Source organism: Schistocerca piceifrons, chromosome 3 (assembly GCF_021461385.2).
Source record: "Schistocerca piceifrons isolate TAMUIC-IGC-003096 chromosome 3, iqSchPice1.1, whole genome shotgun sequence".
Taxonomy (NCBI): Eukaryota; Metazoa; Arthropoda; class Insecta; order Orthoptera; family Acrididae; genus Schistocerca; species Schistocerca piceifrons.
In genome coordinates, this window is record NC_060140.1 from 84,377,725 (window position 1) to 84,404,281 (window position 26,557).

The window sequence follows — 26,557 nt, forward strand, 5'->3', positions numbered from 1 at the left end:
AAGCAGCAGTATAAATTAGCAAAGCAATTGCAATATTACAAGTAATATGAGGCAATATGCAGCAAACAAGAAAATTAAATCAGTAGTAAAACTGGCTTAACAGAGTAATACAAAGTGAAATTTAGCAGCGCTATGCCTGACAAACAGCAGCAGCAAATGCAATAACTTATATCTTATCATGACAAACCCACAAGCAGAAAAAATAGTATACCAAAGAAACAATGCAGATAAGGGAAATGTCTATTCACATCTTAATGTCTATGCCATTAAAGTGGTGCACCACAACAAGTTATTCTACCAAAAAAATTACCAATTAGTTGAACAGAAAATTATGTATACAGTTACTGTTATTAATCCCTTCTTACTGTTCTTAACTTTTCAAGTGCTCCTTTTTCGAAGAATGTGGATCATAAAATTATTTTTTAATAGACCTGTTGACAGAAAGTGTTCACATTAGCAAATGCCTTTAATTTTATTTTATAAAACAAATGCTGCTACACAGCTGGAAAACAGATATCAAATAAAATAAGCAACTATGTAAAGCAAACCATAAAAACATCATTCAATAGCCATGTGGCATTTCATAAATCAGTAGAAATTCTCTCAACTCTCGTAGAAAGGCACTTGTCATAATCAGGTGTGCAGATGTAAGAATACTTCCCATCAATTCATAAACATTTCAGTAAGTAGCAGAAAGTACAATATGTTTCCAAATAATGAGCGTGTCGTATTTACGATGCCTTCTACAAAGGAATGTCAATAGCGAGGGTAATAGTCTCTTTTTTTTCTCCACCTAATGGCTTCTTGTCTAGGCAGGTGGCACAGCTGGGCGCCCACGACACATTACGTGAAGGTCACTTAACTTTCTTACCGAAATATTTACAACAGCATTGACAGTCGCATATAAAAAAATTTCACAGGGTTGAGAATTTGCGTTACAAATGTGTAGAAAAAAATCCTATAAATATAACAGTGTCCAAAAAATTTTCGCCAGCATTGTGATACATTCACTCATGTACAAACATTTCATAAGTCTTAAAGTACGATTCTTGATTTCCAACATCCTTTTCCACAAATCAGAGTCGCTAACCACTACTCATTATTCCTTACTTTATTACACACATACATATTCGTCGACACTTCTTCAATACTTCATCATAAAAAATGCATAGCATAATCAAATTCCTCATATACCATCAGCTTGTTTATCATAAACATACCTCAACAGCATAATACACATCGTCGTCATAATAATAACATCATAACAACTCAGCCAAATATCAAAATCGTCGTAGCTTCCTCCAATAATATCAAAACCTAAAAAAATTCTCTCCTCATTTCAATAGTGTCATCTGCCTCAAACGTACTTTAAAATCATGATCCCATACCAAACACATCATTCAAAGATCTCATAGGATCATAATGGTTCCGAAAAAATGTGAACTGTTCACAAAGTACAGACGAAACACAATTTCATAAGTATGAAGTTATCCAACTGTGTATTGCATAAACATGTGTCACTGATGTAGTAAAAAAGAAGTTTGTTTCTCTGTTAAATAATCAAATAGCTGCGTAATTCTGTGTTAGAGAAATATGGTACCAATGTGTAAAGTTGTATAAGCAAATACCATATTAGCTAGGGCTCCTAGCGCTCGCTACACGCTTAGCACACAAAGTAGGCGTGTACCCCCTGAGGATTAATGTAATTATAGCCTCAGGCGTTACAGATTACAGCAGTCGAATGAAATGTATCACGGAAAACCTTTGTATCACTGTAATTCAAAAATCTTTTAAAAGTAAATCTTTTAACTACAAAATTAATTGCTCAAATACGTGTCCTTTAGCGCTAAATGTGCGTCTTGCTGTAAGATAACTGGGTGTTGTGTGATGTCCTTAGGTTAGTTAGGTTTAAGTAGTTCTAAGTTCTAGGGGACTGATGACCATAGATGTTAAGTCCCATAGTGCTCAGAGCCATTTGAACCATTTTTTGCTGTAAGATAATTCTGTGGAAGTGTCGTAGTTATTGTCATCTGAAAGCTAAGTTCTGCAGAAGTCAATGTACTTACCTCATCATAAACGAAAGTGAAATACTATAATTATAGATATTGTAGCTATTATGTACATTACTGTGATCAAGAAAGAACTATACTGTAACATATTGTTGTGCTACGAAAAAGGCTGGCTCATTGTAGCTATACCACAAAAGTTACTACTAAAACATGTTTTACTTTCCAGAAGAATTCAGAAAAACTGTGCAGATATAAAACAGATACAGCACAAAAGCAACAATGTAAATTGTGTCACACATTAGTAGCGTCGTGATATAATCGTGTAGCTGTCAAAGGAACCAAATACTAAGTCATCTCTAATCTCACAGAAAGTACTTCAAATAAAGAATGTCTTTTCAAGTAAACCAAAATGCTGCATTAAAATCTCATTAGCAGTATATGTTCTAAGAATGTAAGCCTTATAGTCGTTACGTAATTGTGCAACTAACAAGCAAGAATGTACACACACACTAACACTGTGTCCTCTGTTCACTATAACAATGCATTTGTAATTACTTGTGTAAATAAGTTCCCCAGGTTCTTGACTGGATATTTGACTTCAAACGTTGTTGCATGGCAAGAGTTTCTAAGTCTGACAAAGCGCACTAGTAACGTGAAGTGAAAAATTTTATATCAAACACTAAGTTAAAAAGCAGATTATCTCTCAATAAACGGTTTTACATGTGAAATGTGGTGCAATCCTTTACTCTTCATAGTACTCAGAGTTTCAACTTGAACACAATGATCATGCGGTATACGTTGGTAAAGAATACTGGAATTTTTCTCAAGGTTAGCATCTACGTTATTTTTCTCTGAGCCAGCCGGCGCACGTGGCTGCCTGCAGTGTGAGTCATTGTCTGTCTCTTTGTTGGCGCGCATCATTATTAGGATTAGGAGACTTAACTTCTACAAATTCACCTTGTCGAGAGGGCCCTGCCCTGTTTGAATCCCACCAGTTCTGATGAAATTCAGGTCTGTCGTTTTGTCGGTAGTTTACATAGTTTCTTTTTTGTCGGTCATGTGGTGGAGAATTTCTCCCGGAATAGTAACTGCACGGTGGACCGTTGTGTCCGAAGTTATTCTGTCTCCCTTGATAATAATTATTTTGGTACCCATATTGTCTGTTTCTCAGATTGTCTCTGTTATAGTCATTACCGCAGAGAGGTGATCTTTCCCTGTAATTATTACTACTCTGCTAACGGTTGTCATACGGGTGATGTCTGTTTTGGTCACAATTTACGTTGTAAGAATAGCCTTGTCGGGTCCAGTTATTATTTCTTTGATCGCGGAATTGTGACGGATGTGACCTGTAATTGTAGTGCTCCTGTTTTCGCGTTCCACGATTGTCAGTGTCAATTTCCAATTCTTGTAAGAGTCCCTGAAAAGCTTCAATATCGTCTTTGCAACGTCCCACCAAAATAATATGTCGTAAACGTTCAGGCAATTTGATTAAGCAAATGCTGATGAGTTCTGTGGGGCTGTATGGGTTTGAAAGATACTGATTCTTATATAACACTAGCTGACCCAGCGAACTTCGTACCGCCTAACAGTCAATGAATGTCGTGTTACCTTTTAGCTTAACTAATTTAGGCTTTGATGAATGTAATACAATGATACAAAATAATATTAATATAGATAGAAATACAAAAGTATTTTTTTTTTGATGAATGATGATGAATACATACAAAATGAGAATAAAAATTAAAAAAATAATAATAATTAAGTATTTCAAACACATGTCAGAAAAAAATCATTGAAAACTATGTTGTGCAGGTTGGGATACACTCTGATTAATTCATTAATCGGATTTTCATTCAAGCACCTTGTGGTAAACGACATTCTTTGTTTTTTGGTCAGGCGCAAGAACAAATAATGTGGATGGTTTGCCGACACGTGAGCATGCCACGTACAATTGACCATGAGAAAAACACGCATTTTCTACATTGAGGCCACAAATAGTCAAGGATTGGCCCTGTGATTTGTTGATCGTCATGGCGAAGGCAAGACGAATCGGGAATTGAATTCGTTTAAACTCAAAGGGCTTATCTGTTGGGATCATCGGAATCCTTGGAATAAGAACTTCCTCATCTTTAAATTTTCCTTTAAGTATCGACGCGTAAATCACATTGCTCATCAGTTTTCTTATCACCAAACGCGTTCCATTGCACAGTTTTGGTTGGTTTAAATTTCTAAGCATGATGACTACCGAGCCAACCTTCAGTTGTAAATTGTGCGGTGGTAAACCAGGTACATCCAAGGAGTTCAAAAATTCAGTTGGATAATTAGTGGCTTCTTCTTCGTTTGTTACACAGTCGATAGATTTGAATGAATACAGAGTACCTACGATTTGATTTTGAATTATAAAATGAGGTCATCTACATCTTTGTTTTTAGACGCCAAAATTGCTCGCTCACTTAACCATTTAGTATTTTTGTGGTTAGCAATGATATCCGGAAATTCTTTGTTGATAAGCTCGTCTTTTGATGAGACGAAATTGCAAAAATTTGGAGGAAATGAAATCAAACCGCTCGATTCATCAACAGGAACACGGCCATTACCGATAGTCAGCAATTGCTTCGAGAAATCATCAGCAGATAGATCGTTCAACAATGCAACTCTCATATTTACAGACAGTTGAAGTTTGTTTACATATCGCCACAGATTTGATGCTTTGAGGCAAGCGTTTATTTCGTCGGCAGCAGTAGATCTTGGAATTACTGGTAGTGTTTGTCGGAAATCGCCAGATAATAAAATCATTGAACCACCAAAACATCTCGAGTCATTGCGCAGATCTTTTAACGTTCGGTCTAGTGCTTCCAATGCGCGTTTGTGCGCCATTGTGCATTCGTCCCATATGATGATTTTTGATGCTACTAAAACTTCGGCCATGTTACATGTCGGTTGTTCAGTAGTTTGAAGGTTTAATGGCAATTTTAACGCTGAGTGAGCCGTACGGCATCCGTCTAACAATGTGGCTGCTATTCCAGAAGAAGCAATTGCTACCGCAATTTCGGATCTCGCAAGTACAGTGGCCAAAATCAATGACATGAGGAATGTCTTCCCAGTTCCACCGGGGGCATCAAAAAAAAATAAGCCACCATTTCCATCATCAATTGCATTAATCAGTGTATCATAGACTTACTTCTGCTTAGGATTCAACAGTGGTACATTCGTTTGAACTGATTGGATTAGTTCATGTGGATCATATTCACGTTCACGTTCCTATTCTCTATTAAATGCGTCATTCATTCCGCGATCTGGCGCTGGCATTCCTAACCTAACTAACAAACTGCCGCACATGAGGTAACACATATCTTTGATCAGGAGCAAAGCCTGGTTATGCATCTCCTCATTCGCCTCAAGATCGGAATTTCTTGAGCTGACACGAATTCGATATAAAATGTCTTCTGACATGTTATCTTTGTATTTGTTCCACAGGTCACGTGGGTTCGATGGGAAGCATGTCGAAATGATGATAGCAAATAATGCGCGTATCTGACTTGGAGATGCAGAAATAATTGCTTCAGCGATTGTCGTGTCCCAATGAGTATCGTTTTCAAGCAAATTCAGCTCTTGACATGCTGCACGAAATGTGGGGCACACTATACCATTAACAGTTCGTAGTGATTCAAATGATGTTGGCCCTTGAAAATGTACCAGCAACAACCGCAAATAGAAACATTCATCATTCTTCGGATGAACTGTGTAAATACGACCAAGAGCATCAGCAGAACGCATATCTGGATGACCAGGAACTGCATCGCCTTGCTTCCGATGTTGAAATTTCTTCGATGTAGCGTTCCAAGTGTAATAACGTGGCATTTCCGAGTAAAGCAACGTTCGTGCGAACGGATCGTTTTGACAAATTGCAAAGAAACTGGTCAGTGTTGTCGCTGGAGGTGTTTCGGCACGTTGAGCAGCATTCGACACTGTGAAATATACTCTCTGACCGTTCTCTAGATGCACCCCCAAATGTACAACAGTGGGATAACGTTCGTGAATAGGGAATGAGAATATACGCCAAATTGCATCATTGCAGTTCACATATCTACCAACTTGATAGCGCGTGATTTCATCGTTGATATTGGATGTTTGGATACCAAAAACCGCCATGTCGCTCCCTTTCGTGACATATTTGCAAATGTATTTAATAGATTTGACCGAATTGCAATACTCAACATTACAATGTGCCTTGAATGTTTTGGAAAGAAGTGGCGAATATGGAACAATCCAACTGTTGTCAACTATGAAATCGTTTCCTTTCACTTTAGTTGTGATAGTTCTACCATTATCATCGGGCGATCGACGCCGATACAATGGATAACCATCGTTGCCTGTAATGGTCTCTGCCGTGAATTTTCGCGGATACCGTTTGGAACACTTGCCGTCGACCATGCACGGTGATTGGTGGTTGATAGTGCCACATGGTCCATGAATCATATTCGTGATTACAACATCATGTAGGTCTGGATCGGTTTCAGGAGCAGGAATCTCCGCACATATGATGTCATCTATTTGATCTGGCCGAATTCTGTCTACTAACCAAATTAGAATGTGAGCATGCGGTAGGCCTCGTTTTTGCCATTCGGCTGAATACATCCAGCATCGAGTAATCCCAAAGACGTGTTGCTTAACAATGTAATTTATTAGTGACCGAATTTTTTGCTTGAAAACTCGTGCGGTGATGTCGTGTCGATCATTGATGTTTGTCCGGGAAGCAGTAATTGAATAATTTCCATCCATTTCGGATTACATGTAAATGTAATGAATAGATCTGGCTGACCATAATGACGAACATATGTCATTGCATCTTGCGCATATTCATGCATATGACGCGGGCAACCTGTGTATGTCACTGGTAAAATAGTCAATCGACCAACATTTTCTGAATCTCCTTCTGTGCTTATTGCATCGCGTAAATGAATATACTCTTCCGAACGCAATTTAGCTTGATTCAACCGGATGAAAGTCAGGCGCTCCGTTTCGATTTTAACGTACATGTCAACGCAGTATTGTTGAAGCAGTCGACGAAATCGCAACAAATAATTGTCAGAATTTTCACGAATCATCAAACGATATGCGTAATAATTCATCGAACTAACCTTCTTGGTAGTTTCCTCACCTGAAACAAATACAGTAAAAATTGTATTTTAGAACCCATAATAGGTTAACGACTCTTACAGCTACTCTCTACTAAATTAGGAGTGACAACTTTTTTTGTGTACCAAAAGCAAACAGAATAAAATGTATATAAGTTAAAATGAAAACAATGATATTGATCTTACCATTCAATGGATTAATCATTTTGATATTAAAGTGATATCCATCGTCTCCTTGCCAAAACATCAGCGGGTATTGTAACGTGTGTTTCATATATTCTTTGTAGTTGCCCAGTATTGCGTCGTGTAAGCACAATACATGTGTTTCCAAGTTTTCACCAACAATCAGGATTGCCACTTCATCGATTGTTGGAGCATTAAATGTGCGTTCATGTGTTCCAGCTGGTCTTTTATCTGCTCTGATTACAACTTTATAGTCATCACTTGGCATGCGCTCTAAAGCAGTCTTGAACAGCCTGACCAATGCATATGTTCATGAAGCATTTGCTGCAAATCTTGGAGAATTGCTCTTTTCGTAGCTGTGTTGATCCCTTGACGCCGGTCAAGTTGTTCTTCCATATTGCCCATGAAGTATATTTGCAAGAATTTGTGCTGTGCACCTTCAATAGGTTGCAATGATCCAATGCGATGGCAAATCTGGCCTTGAATCTGTAAATTCAAAGCCATAGTTATAGTTAGATTTACAAACACTTTTATTTTCAAGTAATAACATACCATTTTTATTTTAGAGACAAATACAGAAATCTAACAAACTACATTCCAAATTTTGTTTACAATCATAGAAAATAAAGTTTTTAACGTAAATTACCTTAAATGTTGGATTATATCCGTGTTCTTCGATAATTTCCGCCCCAAATGAAGTCATTTGGAAACAGACACTGTATTTTTGAGTGTTCGCTAGAAAATGTCGTGATTCTAGTGTTTCGCCACAAAGCAGGGAACACAATGGCTCTGGTGGCGGGACCACTAATGGCAATGTCACTTTACCACTAAGGCAGCACAAACCAGGCGTTTCACCAGCAAACTTCAATGTGCCACAATGCTGGCAAACAACGTCCATTGGACTAATGCAAACTAAACGATGCAAGCTGTAGTCGATGGTGCAATCATATCGAAACGCTGCTCGATTCAAATCAATACTTGAACCATTTCTTCTTGCACTTCGAAGATTATTCCTCTGTTCATCTGTACGATAAGCTCGACGATTTCTCGTTTCTAATCTAGCCGTTTCACGGGCTGCCTCTCTTTGCTCTTGTGTTTGAGAAGCACGAATTAAGGCCCTTCTTTGCTCCATCCTAACGCAGCGCTCTTCTCAGGCAATTTCTCGTTCTTCGTCAGATAATTGACTCGCGATATTCCGTTGCCTAATTGCATTACGGCTCCGCTGGGAAAGATTAGATCTTCTAGGACGCGGCATTTTTATTAATAGTAATACTGAATATGCACTCGCACAAAACCACATAAAACAATCGAGACATAGACAATAGCTTATCAAGAAAAATCATAGACAACCTATGAAAAGACATTTACACTTTTGTTAACGTGTAGAATAAATCTTTAATTAATTTAATAAATAATGTACACAAATTAATGTCTAAAACAAACAAATATAACAGTACCTACCTGAACTTTCGAGACTTCTACTCAAAATAAATTTCTGAATGCACACATAAATAGTTGTTACAGTATTTGACAGGATTGGACAACTAATGTTTGACATGTAATAAACAAATGAGCATTTATTGAAATGATTAAGTATACATTACACATTTCTGAACGCACGCGTAATATTTTTCAATCTTTTTTTTTAAAAAAATACACATAATAGTATATTCATCGATTTTAAATAGTTTATGAATGCATGCATAAATGTCAATCATTACTTACAGATGTTGACAAAAAAATTTTACAGCTCCAAAACTAAAGAACTTTTAGGGAAAATAACGCATTTTTCAAGTATTCGTCAATTTTTCATTATTTTTAAGATGTATTCTGCTATTCGGGCTGGAGACAAATCCAACAAATCAAAAACCATGAACATTTTTATTCGTCGATTTTTAATTATTTTTAAGATGTATTCTGCTATTCGGGGCGGAGACAAATCCAAAAATCAAAAACCATGAAAATTGGTCCAGCAGATCTCGAGTTATAAGTGTTGTAACAAACCCGAGTTTTGTTTTATATATATAGATGTCTTCGAAATATTTGACAAGACTGGAAAATTCATATTGTTCGAAATGTTTCATCATTATGATGCTATGTTTTACTCGGTCTTGTGTAGTTTGAGACCAATATACTGATATGATAAAATTCACCTTCACTATGACAATCGTGAATGACCGATCGCATTCTTACAGCTGGTTCATTCTCTAAGTAGCCACACATAAATTCTAACCTGTGCTCCAATGACCAGTTGGGAGGAAAACAATGAGAGGCTTGATGGAGCCATACTTGTGGATGAATGTCGTTGCCGGAATTCTTATATGTTTTGAATTTACGTGTAGTAATGAAGAGCTTATACTCAAAATCATCATGTCGGCGAGTCGCATATCTGTCATTGTTACTTCATTTCGGCAGTTCTATCTCAAAATTCGGCGTACCTTGGCAATTTCTTTCATAATTTCCGAAGTGCCCTGTGTTATTCTTTTCTTGCTGTTCCGTATTTCTATGTCCCTCTTCCCGTGTTGGAGCGAGAGTCTCCCCTGATATATGTAGTTCTTGTATTATTTGTGCCAACTGATCTTGTTGTTCCCGGATTTCTCTTTTGTGTTGTGCCGGCCGAAGTGGCCGTGGGGCTAAAGGCGCTGCAGTCTGGAACCGCAAGACCGCTACGGTCGCAGGTTCGAATCCTGCCTCGGGCATGGGTGTTTGTGATGTCCTTAGGTTAGTTAGGTTTAACTAGTTCTAAGTTCTAGGGGACTGATGACCTCAGCAGTTGAGTCCCATAGTGCTCAGAGCCATTTGAACCATTTTTTTTTCTCTTTTGTGTTGCATGTTAATTTGATTCTGATTTTGTTTGAATTTCCTAATTTGTTCGTATTCTTCTGTGTCATTGAAGGCTACGGGTCTTGTGTCATTCAGATCATCATCTACCTTTGTAGATAAGTTAGTGAACTGATTTGAAATTTTGGCTACTTTCTCCAACAGTGAACTAATTTCCTCAGTGTGTTTTTCTGAACCAAATTTCAGAGTGTCCATTTGTGTTGAAATCGTATCCACTGTGTCTTTTAAGTTTCCTGAGTTTTTGCAAGTTGCGTAACCGAATCAGTAGATGCAACTGAGTCAATTTTAGCTTGCAAGGCGTCGCGATTTTCATGAACAATAGTTTGCAGTTCTTTTATGGCTGCTTCGTGATTCTGTAATGCATTTTCGTGACGCGAAAAAATGGTTGATGATGCTCACAAATTTGTGTTTTTACGTCATTACAGACTTTTTGACATTTAGATTCGATTTTAGGTAACTCAGGAGTTAAACCTTCACGTGTTGGTTCAAGCATGGAGTCTAACTTTTGAAGCTGTTGCTGTGACTGTTTTTGATTTTGTTCCATTGCGTCTAACTTTTGAAGATTTTGTTCCATTGTGTCTAATTTTTGCTGTGTTTGTCTCTGATTTTGTTCCATTGTGTCTAACTTTTGAAGATTTTGTTCCATTGTGTCTAACTTTTGAAGCTTTTGTCCCATTTGTTGCATTAATTGTAATAACAATGCACTGGTGTCTGAAACATGTTCCTCAGTGCTATTCGCATTTTGAAAAGCAGAAAATGTGTCTTGACTTATTTGAGAAAACGGTGAAGACGTAAAACCTGAATCTACAGTACTTGCAAGATTGTGTCCTGTCATTTCATAATCCTGAGGCGAGCTGTTGCCGAGCGATCGATCGATAATGCTTCCCTGTTGACTATTTGTTTCACTGTCTACGCCATTATTTGCCGCCCGCTCCATTTCCGTATGCACAATTACCAAATTACTACTTTGAATGTCTGTTAATTCATTACACAGTGGTGCTGATAAGCTACGCACGTCGTCACTATTATTTCTCAGTTTACTTTGGAGCCTAGTGTTACGTTTTTCGCACGCCATTATTGTCACAATATTTCACACGATAACACAGAAAAGCTCAATTTGAAGAGCAAAATAAGAAAACACATTAACATAGGACTGAAAATAATATCTACTTAATTGCAAGCGCATTTGCGAAATACTTGGTGCAAATCTACATGTATGCCACAACTCTTTTACTGTACAACAATGAAAAACTACAACTACAAAGGAAATTCTCTCTATAATTACGCGCTAGCAATAAACAATAGCTACACTAATTACACAAACTACAAGAAAAAATCAGAAGATTCCAGTGAGGTATCCTCGGCTAAGGGTCAACACATGAAACGTTCCCTTAGAAAATTTATTGAATTACTGTGCTGGTAAACCCCTTATGTTATTTGAATTTCAAACAGCTGAGCAGAACTGAACATACTCAGACATTTCGCTCTTTACTTATTCTGATCAACAGTAAACTGACACAATATTTTTAGCGCAACGCAATCTGATTTTCAAAAATCCCTACAAAGGAATGGCCCTGACTAACAATAACCTATAACTTTCATGAATCACTTACCTCACAAAAATCTTCGTTACTCGAACTACTGCAATACAGCGAGCGCCACTACTACCAGCTAAATAAAAGATTCTAACTACTGAAGGGACTAACTACTGATAGGCATGAAAGATTTTGATAGAGAACAAACAATGTATTTACCTTACTAGTGTTCAAAAGTCATTATATATATATATATATATATATATATATATATATACACTCCTGGAAATTGAAATAAGAACACCGTGAATTCATTGTCCCAGGAAGGGGAAACTTTATTGACACATTCCTGGGGTCAGATACATCACATGATCACACTGACAGAACCACAGGCACATAGACACAGGCAACAGAGCATGCACAATGTCGGCACTAGTACAGTGTATATCCACCTTTCGCAGCAATGCAGGCTGCTATTCTCCCATGGAGACGATCGTAGAGATGCTGGATGTAGTCCTGTGGAACGGCTTGCCATGCCATTTCCACCTGGCGCCTCAGTTGGACCAGCGTTCGTGCTGGACGTGCAGACCGCGTGAGACGACGCTTCATCCAGTCCCAAACATGCTCAATGGGGGACAGATCCAGAGATCTTGCTGGCCAGGGTAGTTGACTTACACCTTCTAGAGCACGTTGGGTGGCACGGGATACATGCGGACGTGCATTGTCCTGTTGGAACAGCAAGTTCCCTTGCCGGTCTAGGAATGGTAGAACGATGGGTTCGATGACGGTTTGGATGTACCGTGCACTATTCAGTGTCCCCTCGACGATCACCAGTGGTGTACGGCCAGTGTAGGAGATCGCTCCCCACACCATGATGCCGGGTGTTGGCCCTGTGTGCCTCGGTCGTATGCAGTCCTGATTGTGGCGCTCACCTGCACGGCGCCAAACACGCACACGACCATCATTGGCACCAAGGCAGAAGCGGCTCTCATCGCTGAAGACGACACGTCTCCATTCGTCCCTCCATTCACGCCTGTCGCGACACCACTGGAGGCGGGCTGCACGATGTTGGGGCGTGAGCGGAAGACGGCCTAACGGTGTGCGGGACCGTAGCCCAGCTTCATGGAGACGGTTGCGAATGGTCCTCGCCGATACCCCAGGAGCAACAGTGTCCCTAATTTGCTGGGAAGTGGCGGTGCGGTCCCCTACGGCACTGCGTAGGATCCTACGGTCTTGGCGTGCATCCGTGCGTCGCTGCGGTCCGGTCCCAGGTCGACGGGCACGTGCACCTTCCGCCGACCACTGGCGACAACATCGATGTACTGTGGAGACCTCACGCCCCACGTGTTGAGCAATTCGGCGGTACGTCTACCCGGCCTCCCGCATGCCCACTATACGCCCTCGCTCAAAGTCCGTCAACTGCACATACGGCTCACGTCCACGCTGTCGCGGCATGCTACCAGTGTTAAAGACTGCGATGGAGCTCCGTATGCCACGGCAAACTGGCTGACACTGACGGCGGCGGTGCACAAATGCTGCACAGCTAGCGCCATTCGACGGCCAACACCGCGGTTCCTGGTGTGTCTGCTGTGCCGTGCGTGTGATCATTGCTTGTACAGCCCTCTCGCAGTGTCTGGAGCAAGTATGGTGGGTCTGACACACTGGTGTCAATGTGTTCTTTTTTCCATTTCCAGGAGTGTATATATATCAGTTCATGACATCCAGTCTTATAAAAAATGGAAATGTCGTGCGGCTAGGGCCTTCCGTCATGTAGACCGTTCGCCTGGTGCAGGTCTTCCGATTTGACGCCACTTCGGCGACCTGCGCGTCGATTGGGATGAAATGATGATGATTAGGACAACACAACACCCAGTCCCCGAGCGGAGAAAATCTCCGACCCAGCCGGGAATCGAACCCGGGCCCTTAGGATTGACAGTCTGTCACGCTGACCACTCAGCTACCGGGGCGGACAGTCTTATAAATTTACTCTCTCTGATGGACACAAGTCCAGATCATCCACTCTCAAAACTCCGCCATCTCTCTCCCCACATCCACCACTGCTGGCAGCTCACCTCCAACTGCGCAACGCTACGCGCTGTTAACAGCCAACAACTGCCCAACACTACAATAGCAAATTACAATAATGCAAACCAGCCACAGGCTGCACACAGCACAGACAGTGATTTCATATAGAGCGCTACATGGCGTTACCAACATAAAAACCTAAACAGCCTACGTACAAACTGTGTCATTCATTATTTGAATAATCAAACACTGCACCAGTGTCGTATTTTTTCAAGCTTAGCATGACGTGTTTCGAGGATCTCTCATTGTCATGAACAAATCTTTAGATTTGTATATAGTTCTGTTTCTGTTCCACTGTAGTCGTCTTTTTGAAGCTATATGGTACTGTGCCTTCTCCATTTTACCAAGAACCAAAACACCCATCCCATCACTCACATTCTTTGTGAAAATTCACACAGTGTATTCTGTATGCTGCACAGTGCTAATAACCTAAAAAAACGATACATTACAATGCAATGGAGGCAAAACAATACACACAAACATCACACAAGATACTCATGTAAATATTTGCTCTTGACAATGAGAATAAATTGTCGAAATGTGTTGTGCTAAGCATGAAAAAGAAATTATCTACCAGATATAATGTTTCATTATATAAATCAGAACGTTTCAGCAACGCAAAGAAAGTACAAGTGTCAACTGACGCCACATATGAGCAATAAACGAAACTCGCGAAATATGCATTAGAGTAATGCAAAGGTTTCATGATGATCACAACGATCACAAAGTTTCGCCTGCAACGCAGAGATAGTTTGAAAACGGTTGTAATCGGTCACGACACCTTTCCTCGAATTAACGCAATTGGACAGAAAACAATTACCAGATGCTGTCGCCACAGGTTAACTGATAACTTCGACCAACATCTCGGCCACATCGCGCCGATTTACTCCGTCAGTTTTTGGCGGAATCAGATTGGGTTAGGTTACAAGCTCTTTTAAAGGGACCACATCCTGCCCATCTAACCCATGTTAATTTAGGCAAGTATTTGAGCCATTTCTGAAAAAACTATTTGATGCAGGACCTTAATATTTTTACTGTATATTACATAACGCTAATAGAGTCAACTGTACTAAAATCTACTTGATCCATTACTTTAGTTTTCAAGAAATACTTTTTGAAATTTATTAGCAAAAAATATTAAGTTTTTTTCTGCAGAAAATATTTGTTTGTGAACTTCCTAATGAGGGAATATTAATGAATGTAGTACCAGAGGCGGCTATTTATGTTATACAGAGTCTCTGAAAATGTCATTCATTTATTTATGATAGTTTCTGATATAATGGGGCATTTGTACTGAAAATTTTAGTTTGCGAGAAATTGACTTTAAAGGAAAAACTTTTGAAATTTGTTACTTGCAGTTAATTGAAACTGTCCTGCTGCATATGATGGCCATTCTGTGGCCTTTAGCAGGTCTTCCAGCTTATTTTTCACCTTCCAGGATGTTTGTCTTGTTTTCTTGGCCATATTAGATGCAGACCTGTCTGCATCAGCTATCCTCATTCTATCGCAGTGCTGCAACCCAGTGATCATATTTTCACCAGGATTAATTCAAAGCCTTTTCAGTACCCAACACTTTCCACTATTACCACAATTGACTGCAATTACAGCACCATGAAGTCCTAGTTTCATTGTATGCATGCCTACAAATACAGTTTTAAGAAGGTGGTTCCAAATTATGCCAGTCAAACATTCATTTGGGTAATGTGTCTGCCCATGCAGATATTTCCTTAGAAGGTCAGGATGAGCCAAGTCTCTGAAAATAGGTTTAATTGCTGTAATAATAGCAGCAGGAAGCGAATGCTGGTGAGAATAAGACACTCCAGTTGCCTGAGCACTATTGTATTTGCACCATGAATTTTCTCCTGATGGACACAATCCATGACATGGCTTATCATCAGTAGAGGGCGTATCGAGGAATATGGCCCAAACATCTCTCTTCATTGCCTCCAGATTTTCTGCCCATAGTGTACCTGCAAGTTTTCTATTTCAGTTTTAGTTAACCAACTGTTACCAGTCAATAATTTTCCATCTTCTAGTTTTTTTCCACTCATTTCAACAGTTAGTTTTCTGAGCCTTGTTCCCAAACGTTTTTGAACATGGCCTATTTGCTAATAATAGCGTCTCCCTATGTCTTAGAGTTCACCACATTGTTCTATGCCTTACTGTCACCATTGCCCAAATATTTGGTGTACTGTACACCTCTTGTTTCTACAGAGCAATGAAATATTTGTTGTACTCCATGAACTTCCATACCAGCACTTGTTCCTCTAAAATTAGCCACATGGTTGTGTTATTTGTGTTCATTGACTTTACAACATTTGCAATATTTCGACATTATCTCCACATCTAACACTTTACCAGTGTCTACACTTGTGGCAGTCCCTACTGCATTCAGAGAAGAATGTCCTCTTTTCTGCCAACTTCCATCAAGTTCAACTGCAATATCCGAACATCCATCATTTTCTTCCACTGCTTCCCTAGCAGCAAGTTTCATGCTTTCCTCACTGACCTCACATACAACTTTCTCTAATATTGCAGTCAGTTTTTCAAATTTATTTGGTGGTTGATTGAAGTTCATCACTGAACAAAATGTTCTCCCAGCAGCCATGCCCTTGCCAATATATCATAAGACATAAACTAATCTAGTATTGATTTCATAAGGGCCACTTGCATCTGGTTTTAAAGAACTCATAAATGAAATCACAGCTGGGCATTTAGTGCAAATTAAATCCAAAGCAATTGCTAGGCCTTTTCTCCCACTGGCACTCTCACAAATTTTCACACACTTTGACTCATCACACTGTCTACATTGTACAAATTTAGAATAATATTCTCAAAGCTATAATAATGTTACTGCACCCCTTGTCACTTACAGTAAATTCGTTGTAACTCTCTTAAAATGGTGAGAGTATCTTTGATGTTGCACTTGTTGAAGAACTACAATTAGAAACATCATTGCCAGGCGACATAACCTCTTGTACAGAAAGTTTTCTAAACTTGTTTCCTCTAAATTGTCACTTCTTGAAAATGCATTAACGTTTTGTCATCTTCAATAATCACCACAAAACACACACAAACAAGCACTGCAAACGTAAGTATAACAACTAATCGCAATCACACTTGAACAAAACTAGCTGCGTGTTTGAAAGTGTGTTGTTTACAAAGAGCAGGAACAAAAGAATATCGACCGTTGCATTCCAAGGATAGCCACGTGCAATGTAGGGGACATAAAGATCTAAAATATATGCAGAAAAGTGGGCATGGCACATGGTAGGGAAATGCTCTTTCAATGTTCGAAAAAAATTTTTTTCAGTAAAATCCTTTTCAGAATACATAAATAAATCCTTAATTTATCGAAATATGATGAAAACCGAAAATCGAATTTTTTCGACCTGAACCATGGTGTGGTTCCCTTCATCCAGGTTCACAGAGGCATTTAATGTGGTGCCACAGCTTGTGGCTTTCTGTAGTGGCATCATGAGATACCATTCACACAAGACGCCACAAATTCTACATAGTTGCCCGGCTTTCAATATGGCACCAATTGAAATCAAATCGTATGGGCGGATGGATTTATTGATTGATTTTATTTCGTGTTCCATAAGTCCAACTGCGTTGGGTTCACAAGGACGTGAAATGAGTCAGTTTTTTTACAAATACAAATTGATAATCTTATAACATGTACAGATATTTGAGTATATAATTATATAAAAATTTATACAGTAATTTCTTTGAACAGTAATACAGAAAAAAGACGATATATATTTTCTTAGAATCATTAAAGCACCATAGAAAAATGGATACAGGCAACAAATGGATATAGAGCTCAAGTTACATAACATTTTTGGTGGCATTATGTCAACTTATATTATACAGTACCAAAATTTCACAATTTAATTGTTTCAAAATTCATCTAGACTGAAACAAGCTTTTGCTAGCAGAAACATTTCTAATGCTTTCTTAAACTTACTCATGTTATGAATCTCTGTATTTATTTCAGGAGGAAGAGTACTGAAGAGCTTTGTTCCAGTCTAGTGGACAACATTTTGCCCCAAGCACAGACTTCTATGATTGCTGTGTATGTTACTCTTCTTCTGTGTGTTACACTCATGATAATTACTGTTTGGTTGAAACATCTCTATATTTTTAAAGTCGAAACACATGAGAGAAAAAATACACTCCTGGAAATTGAAATAAGAACACCGTGAATTCATTGTCCCAGGAAGGGGAAACTTTATTGACACATTCCTGGGGTCAGATACATCACATGATCACACTGACAGAACCACAGGCACATAGACACAGGCAACAGAGCATGCACAATGTCGGCACTAGTACAGTGTATATCCACCTTTCGCAGCAATGCAGGCTGCTATTCTCCCATGGAGACGATCGTAGAGATGCTGGATGTAGTCCTGTGGAACGGCTTGCCATGCCATTTCCACCTGGCGCCTCAGTTGGACCAGCGTTCGTGCTGGACGTGCAGACCGCGTGAGACGACGCTTCATCCAGTCCCAAACATGCTCAATGGGGGACAGATCCAGAGATCTTGCTGGCCAGGGTAGTTGACTTACACCTTCTAGAGCACGTTGGGTGGCACGGGATACATGCGGACGTGCATTGTCCTGTTGGAACAGGAAGTTCCCTTGCCGGTCTAGGAATGGTAGAACGATGGGTTCGACGACGGTTTGGATGTACCGTGCACTATTCAGTGTCCCCTCGACGATCACCAGTGGTGTACGGCCAGTGTAGGAGATCGCTCCCCACACCATGATGCCGGGTGTTGGCCCTGTGTGCCTCGGTCGAATGCAGTCCTGATTGTGGCGCTCACCTGCACGGCGCCAAACACGCATACGACCATCATTGGCACCAAGGCAGAAGCGACTCTCATCGCTGAAGACGACACGTCTCCATTCGTCCCTCCATTCACGCCTGTCGCGACACCACTGGAGGCGGGCTGCACGATGTTGGGGCGTGAGCGAAAGACGGCCTAACGGTGTGCGGGACCGTAGCCCAGCTTCATGGAGACGGTTGCGAATGGTCCTCGCCGATACCCCAGGAGCAACAGTGTCCCTAATTTGCTGGGAAGTGGCGGTGCGGTCCCCTACGGCACTGCGTAGGATCCTACGGTCTTGACGTGCATCCGTGCGTCGCTGCGGTCCGGTCCCAGGTCGACGGGCACGTGCACCTTCCGCCGACCACTGGCGACAACATCGATGTACTGTGGAGACCTCACGCCCCACGTGTTGAGCAATTCGGCGGTACGTCTACCCGGCCTCCCGCATGCCCACTATACGCCCTCGCTCAAAGTCCGCCAACTGCACATACGGTTCACGTCCACGCTGTCGCGGCATGCTACCAGTGTTAAAGACTGCGATGGAGCTCCGTATGCCACGGCAAACTGGCTGACACTGACGGCGGCGGTGCACAAATGCTGCACAGCTAGCGCCATTCGACGGCCAACACCGCGGTTCCTGGTGTGTCCGCTGTGCCATGCGTGTGATCATTGCTTGTACAGCCCTCTCGCAGTGTCCGGAGCAAGTATGGTGGGTCTGACACACCGGTGTCAATGTGTTCTTTTTTCCATTTCCAGGATTGTATATTGGCATGTTGTTGTGTATATTTTAAGTTTTCGAAAGCTATTTCTACACAACTCTCTTGGGCACAATCCACATACAACTCTTAAAGATCGCTTCTGAGCAATGAACACGTTTCTTGCTAATGGCTGGTTGCCCCAAAAAATAATTCCTTATTCAATGAGTGAGTGAAAATAGTTATAGCATGCCACTTTTGTGTTGTTAGGTTCACCACATGTAGTGACAACCTGTAAAGCATTTATAGCAGAGCTAAGCCTCTTACAGAGATCTATAATATCCATAGACCAGTCCATTTTCTTTTCAATGTGCACTCCAACAAATTTTGTTGTTTCTGTTCTTTCTATTTGCTGATTACCACATGTCGCACTGATCTCTCTCTCTTCTTCTGCTTTTGTACCAAGTGAATAAAACTGGTCTTACTGGAGTTTAATGAGAGACCATTCACCTTGAACCAATTAACCACATCTGAGAGTATGTGGTTAATGGATTCCTCAAGATTGCTGTCTGTTCTACTACTCATAAGAACTGTGGTATCATCAGCAAATGAAGTAAATTTACATGGCAGCTTGTACATGATTTATAAAAATCAAGAATAATAATGGCCCAAGACAAACCTTCTGGAAAAAGTAGCAAACAGAATGGGTCTAAAAATTTCAGCGGAAAAAACAAAATTCATTACACAAATTGAAACACAAATAGGTGAAATGGAGTGAGTAAACAAATATAAATACCTTGGAGAAACTCTACAACAGAATGGACTAGAAAAATCTGCAAAAGATGTAAGAATTAACAAAATGGAAAGAGCATATAGTTTGACTAAAAATATTTACAACAAGAGATGTATATTTAGAAAAACAAAACTAAAACACAACACCACAGTATTACGACAAGAATGTTTATATGGATTTGAATGCCTAACGATGAGCTATAAGATGGACAAACTAGAGGCACTGGAAAGAAGGGCTATAGGAAAAATAATGGGTGCAACAGAAACTGCAGATGGTTGGAAAATAAGAAGTCATGAGACTTACAAAAATATAGAGAAAATATCTGAAGTAATGGTCAAACAAAGATTAATTTTTCGCACACCTCTACCGAATGGATGAAAATAAACTAAAAAAACGAGTACTATTATATTTCTGGAAGAAGAAATCGATAGTAGCATGGATTACAGAAGTAAGGAAAGATCCATAAAGAAACAACATACAAGAATCAGAAATAGCAGAAGGCAACCGTTTTAAAAATAAAATACTAAATGTGGAAGGCTTTGAAAGCGGAAGAAATAAAAAATCGTGATCAACATGGACAGAAGAAAGGAGGAGACTTCATGGGGGGGTCGGGAAATGAGGGAATACTGAAAAATAGGAAACAACAACAAAGGAAGAAGAGGAACTGAAATTGTTAACATGATTCTGGTTGGGCAATACGATTGTAAAGAAAGAAAAAAACCAAATGGCCCAAGGATTGAGCCCTAAGGCACTCCAAATGTAATGGAACTCCATTCAGAATGTGCAGAAACATTACATACTCCACCTGAGCTATTGAAGACAGCATTTTGTTTTCTGTCTTGAAAACACGACTGTAGACAGTTACTTGCAACACCAATTATTCCTACTAATTTTGCTTTTTGCAAGAGAATCTGGTGATCAACACAGTCCAATGCTTTAGACCAAACACAGAAGACACCAACTACTAGCATTTTCTCATTAAGGTCTCTAGGACTTCATTTGCAAGTGCATAGATTGTGTCTTCTGTTGAACAGCCCTTTTGAAATCCAAATTTGCTTTTGCTGAGAACTCCATTCCTCATGAGATGATTAGAAATTCTTACATTTATCAGCTTTTGTAGTATTTATTGAAAGCTGTCAGCAGAGATATAGGTCGACAGTTAGTTAATTCAGTTTCATTACTCATATTGTACAGGGGCTTCACAGTGGCATACTTAAGTCTACTGGAAAAAAACAGCTTTTTGAAGGGAAGCATTGAAAATATGACAGAGAATGTTCCTTATTCACACATAAGAATATTTCAATAAATTATTAGAATTATTATCAACTTCTGTAGAGTTCTTACTTCTTAGAGACATGATTTTTTTTAATTTCATCCACAGTGACCAGATTATGGTGCATTTCTGGAATTGTGTTTGATTGTACAGCTTGACAAAGAGTTATGGCTTCATCAACAATGGGCTTGCAACCAATCTCTTAAGTTACTGATAGGAAGGGTTTATTAAAAATCTCAGCCACGCTTTTTGGGTTATCTTCTAGGGTACCTTCATATCTGATTTACATGTTCTCTGCTTGTTGTACGTCTTCCTGTTTCTTTTTTTACAATGCTCCAAATTATCATTATTTTATGATACAATTATTTATTTTCTTCTCATAATAAAGGGCTTTTCATTTCTGTGTTACTTTCTTTAAAATTTTACAGTAATCTAGAGTGTTTCAATTTTTATACATCTTTTGATAATCTTATTGCAGCATAAGTTTCCCTTTTGGTTTTACATGACCTGTAATCCAAGGCTTACTTTCAGGATTGGAAGCACTGTTTCTGACCCATTTCTTTGGAAATATTGCTTCAAAATGAGCACAGAGTTCATCAAACAGTTAAATTTATTATCAATAAGACAATCCATTTGCTGCAACCTATCGTTTAAAGTTTCTTTTGCCTTGTTGTTCATTACTCTTATGAGCTTCCATTGAAGAAATTGATTTTTAAATAGATTAATACCATAAAGAGGGAGAATTTGTACATCATGATCTGAAAGTCTATTTATAATCTGTGTGAAAGTATAATTCTGTTGTCTACTTACGTAGTTTGGGACTCAGATGTTATTCTTGTTGGAAAGTTTATTACTGATATCAGATTATGTAAGATCATAATAATCTCAAAGTCAATATTATTCTTGTTCTCTGTCAAAAAGTTTATATTGAAATCACCTAAATCTACAATATAATTTGCTTTTGCATGTAACCCTGACAGCAGGAGTTACATTATATGTAAAAAAGTTTTTGTGTTGCCCTGTAGAAACTAGCACTATTATTGTGTAGGAATTAGTTATTATTTCAGTTGCACACGCCTCAAATTATTGTTCTACACAATATTTCTTAATATTTATAGCTTTGTATGCTACTCTATTCTTAACATAAATTGCTACTCCACCTTTGTCTTTATTTTCCTTACAGTAGTATGTTACAAAACTATTACTTACTATAGATGTCAAGGCACATTTATTAGTGGCATGGTGCTCAGTTAAGCACAAAATCTAAGCATTATTTATACAATCCGTTTCATTAGTGTTAATATGTAGTTGATCTGTTTTGCTTAAGAGGCCTCTTATATTTTGATGGAAAAAGAGCTACCTTCCTCTTGCTTTTTTATTCTATTAGTTCTGGTATTACTTTACTGAGAATCCAATGGAGTCTGCCTTCAGACAGAGGGAGGAGACACTTGACACTACCTACGGTTATCCCTTTTCTTTTTTCAGGCTTACAAATAAAAAATCGTTGAGATGTGAGAGAGGCTCAGTGTTTCTTCAGCCCAACAACCTTTTATTTGGATTGTTTGATGAAGATGTCTTCCCACTTGATGCATATGGAGTTTCCGTTTTTCCTGTAGATATCACATATTTTTCTTCTTCAGATGATGTTAATCTTATAGGTGACATCACAACCTCAGCATAGAAGAGTGTTTTAGATGGACCTTGCGTTTTGATTTGTATGCTAACTGACAATTTATTTTTTTCCTTTACATTTTCAGTAACTGGATGTCCTTGTATTCCCATTTCTAGGATAGTTTGTGACTTGTTTCCCTTTGTTATATTACTTATAAGTTCTCTAATTTGATGACACATAAATCCCTTTCCCTTGTTGTTTAAGTGCATGTCATGCCTGGTATAACGAAACTTTTCATTAGAATGATGTTGACAGCAGTGAGCTTGTTATATTGAGTTTTTTTAGTAGCTTCATTTTTAGTTTTCATGATGTGAGTGCGCCAGGTATTTATGTTCGTTATGTGTGTGGCTGTGTTCCATGGCATTATAAAATTATATCTTTCTTTTTTTGTTTTGTTCTTACGGTTACAGTGCAACCTTTGATTGCAATAAAGAAAGGAGCAATAAGTTATTTTTACTCCAATATACCGTATTTCGCTCTGTGATTGTCTACCAAACATAATTAAAGCCATAAGGTTATGGGCCCAGACAAATGCGTACATATGGTATTTGTTTCTTTTCTGCGAACTGAGTGCTTTTAATCGGAGTTTTAGTGGTGTGAACCGTGATGCTCTAGTTCTGGAAATATGGTATTTCGCTGGTCTATTGTGGAAAACCTACGTTTTCGTTTTGAACTGAATATTATAAGTTTGACTTACATTCAGCCTACATGAAGATGGATAAATTGAAAACGTACAGTATCCAGAAATTTGACAGTAAAAATTTCCAACTGTGGAAATATCAGTTGCAAATTATTTTTCGTGCTGAAAAAGTATTTGATATCATCTAGGAGAAACCGAGGCCAAATGAAGATGGTGAGAGTCAAAGCGCTTGGGACGACTTAAATGCAAAGGCGATGCTCATTCTATCTACTGTGATGGAATTTGACCAACTGCAATCTCTTATGATGTGCACAAATGAAGCTGAAATTCGGGCCAGCCTAAGGACTATTCATGAACCGCATTCCACAGTTAACAAAATGGCTTTGAAGCAGTAATTTTTTGATTACAGAATGTTGCCAACAGACACAATTTCACAACACATTAGTCAAGTTGAGTCCTTGGAACAAGCATTAGCTCATATTGGGGAACCTGTTACAGAAGCTGACAAAACGGCTAAAATTTTGGGAAGTCTGCCAGCAAAGTTTGCAACTTTTTCAACTACATGTGACTCGTGTGATGAAGATAAACAAACGTTCGATAATTTGACTTTAAGGTTATTGAAAGAAGAACAAAAACTTTTACAATATGATGAAAACTCAACAGCTTTCACAGCAGTTAATGTGGACAAAGCACGCAAGTTCAGTTCAAGTATCAATAACAAAAGTGTATCTAACATGGTCAATAGAAAAGATGTTGAATGTTATTAACTGTCACAAAAGGGACATTTTAAATTTGAGTGCAGAAAACTTTTAGCAAAATTTAATACGAAAACTGATACATCTGAGCACCAAACTTTGAGTGCTGATCATGTGAATGTTTTTGCTACAGGTGCGGAAACATTTGGTTAGCTGACAGTGTTCCATCAAAGCATATGATGTCACACATAGAGTGGCTGAACAAATTTTAGCCAATTCAGTCAGATGACTCATTTGTTCAGATTGGAGACAACTCGATCGTCAAAGCAGAAGGCATTGGATCAATTGAGGTATTGTGATTAGTTGAGGGTAAATTGCAACCTCGGACTTTAGAAAACACATTATATGTTCCTAAGTTAAAGAAAAATTTATTTTCAGTGGTAGCAGTCACAAAAAGAGGAATCACAGTTATTTTTGACGACAAGAGAATGGAAGTTCACAGTTCAGGTCTAATTATGAAGGACAATCAGTGTCATCAAATATTGTTCAAATGTCCAGATGTACTACAGGCAAATCCTGCTTCCCTGAATTCCGCCATGATCTGACATGAGAGACTTGGGCACATTAATTTCATTGGTCTCAAGAATATGGCTGATCTGAACATAATAGCTGGTTTCAGTATGAAGAAAGTTGAAAATCTTCATTATGAACCGTGTCAGTATGGCAAGATGAAAAGAAAATCTTTTAATTCAAATTTGGAATCAAGATCGAACGTTCCTGGTGAATTTATTCATGTAGATTTGAGTGGATGGATGAAAAAACCATCTCCTGGAGGTGCACGATTGTACATAATTTTCAAGGATGATTTCACTTCATACAGGTTCGTGTATTTTCTTAAAAGTAAACATGATACTTTCTGTGTGTCTTTGAAATTTCAGAGACTGATTGAAAGAGAAACTGGAAACAAAATCAAAGTTCTGAGAAGTGGCAATGGAACCGAATTCATTAATAAGCAATTTGAAGATTATTTCAAGTAAAATGGTAAACACATGAGAAAACAAGTTCCTATACACCACAGCAGAATGGCTAAATTGAACGAGAAAACAGGTCCATTGCTGTGTGTGCATGCGCTGTGTTCTTAAGTTCTGACTTGTCTCACAAATTGTGGGCAGTGGCAGTAAACTGTGCTGCATATATCTTGAATTGCTGACCATGTATAGCAAACGACAATATTATGCCATATGAAAAATGGTTTGGAAAACATCCTTCTTTAGGACACATGAGGAAGTCTGGATCATCAGTTCCTGATAAATTTAGATCAAAATGGGATAGTAAATCAAAGAAATTGATCAGTGTTGGCTATCATGGGTGTAGCACAAATTATCGTCCCTACAATCCTGACTCAAAAAAATTACAATCTCCTACAATGTCTATTTCAATTAAGAACAAACCCATAGCTTAAACACAGAACAAACATATATCGAATTTCACCTGGGAGACCATGCTGCAGAAGGTGTTCAAGAGGAATCTAAAGAGGATGATACTGGTGAACAAATGAAAGAAAATCAAAGGATGAAGATGAGACATCAGTTTAATCTGCGTGCACCTGATCGTTTTTGGGAACAAGATATAGCTTCTTTTTGCCATTATCTTTGAACTTCAAACTTTTGAGGAAGCAATGGCAACGAAAGAGTCATAAAAGTGGAAACAAGCAATGGAAGAGGAAATGACATTGTAGCGGCACTACCTTTGGTATAGGAAAAGTCAGTTTTGGTGCAATATTCCTGAGTGCGCATGTTACAGCCAGGTGTGGGCCTGTTTACAGTGAATTACGCTCACCAGCAGTTTAGAAGTAAAATAGAGGCCACAGGGGCGTAGAACCGCCGGAAAACGTACACGCAGCAGTTTGCATGGCATAAGTCACAGGTAGAAGGGGCACACTAAGTATTATGAGTATGTGACATGAAGCATTTAGCAAAACAGAGGCGCATAGCCGCTTATAAATAGGTGCCGGTTCGCTAACAAAGCATTCATGTGTGGCAGCTCTCTTGGACAGCGGGACGTGTCACACCAATGGGTACACACAGCAGCAGATGAGGCACCAGCATTCCAGTTAATGGCGGGTCACTGGTTCGACCCTCTGAGGCCAACGTGGGGTCTG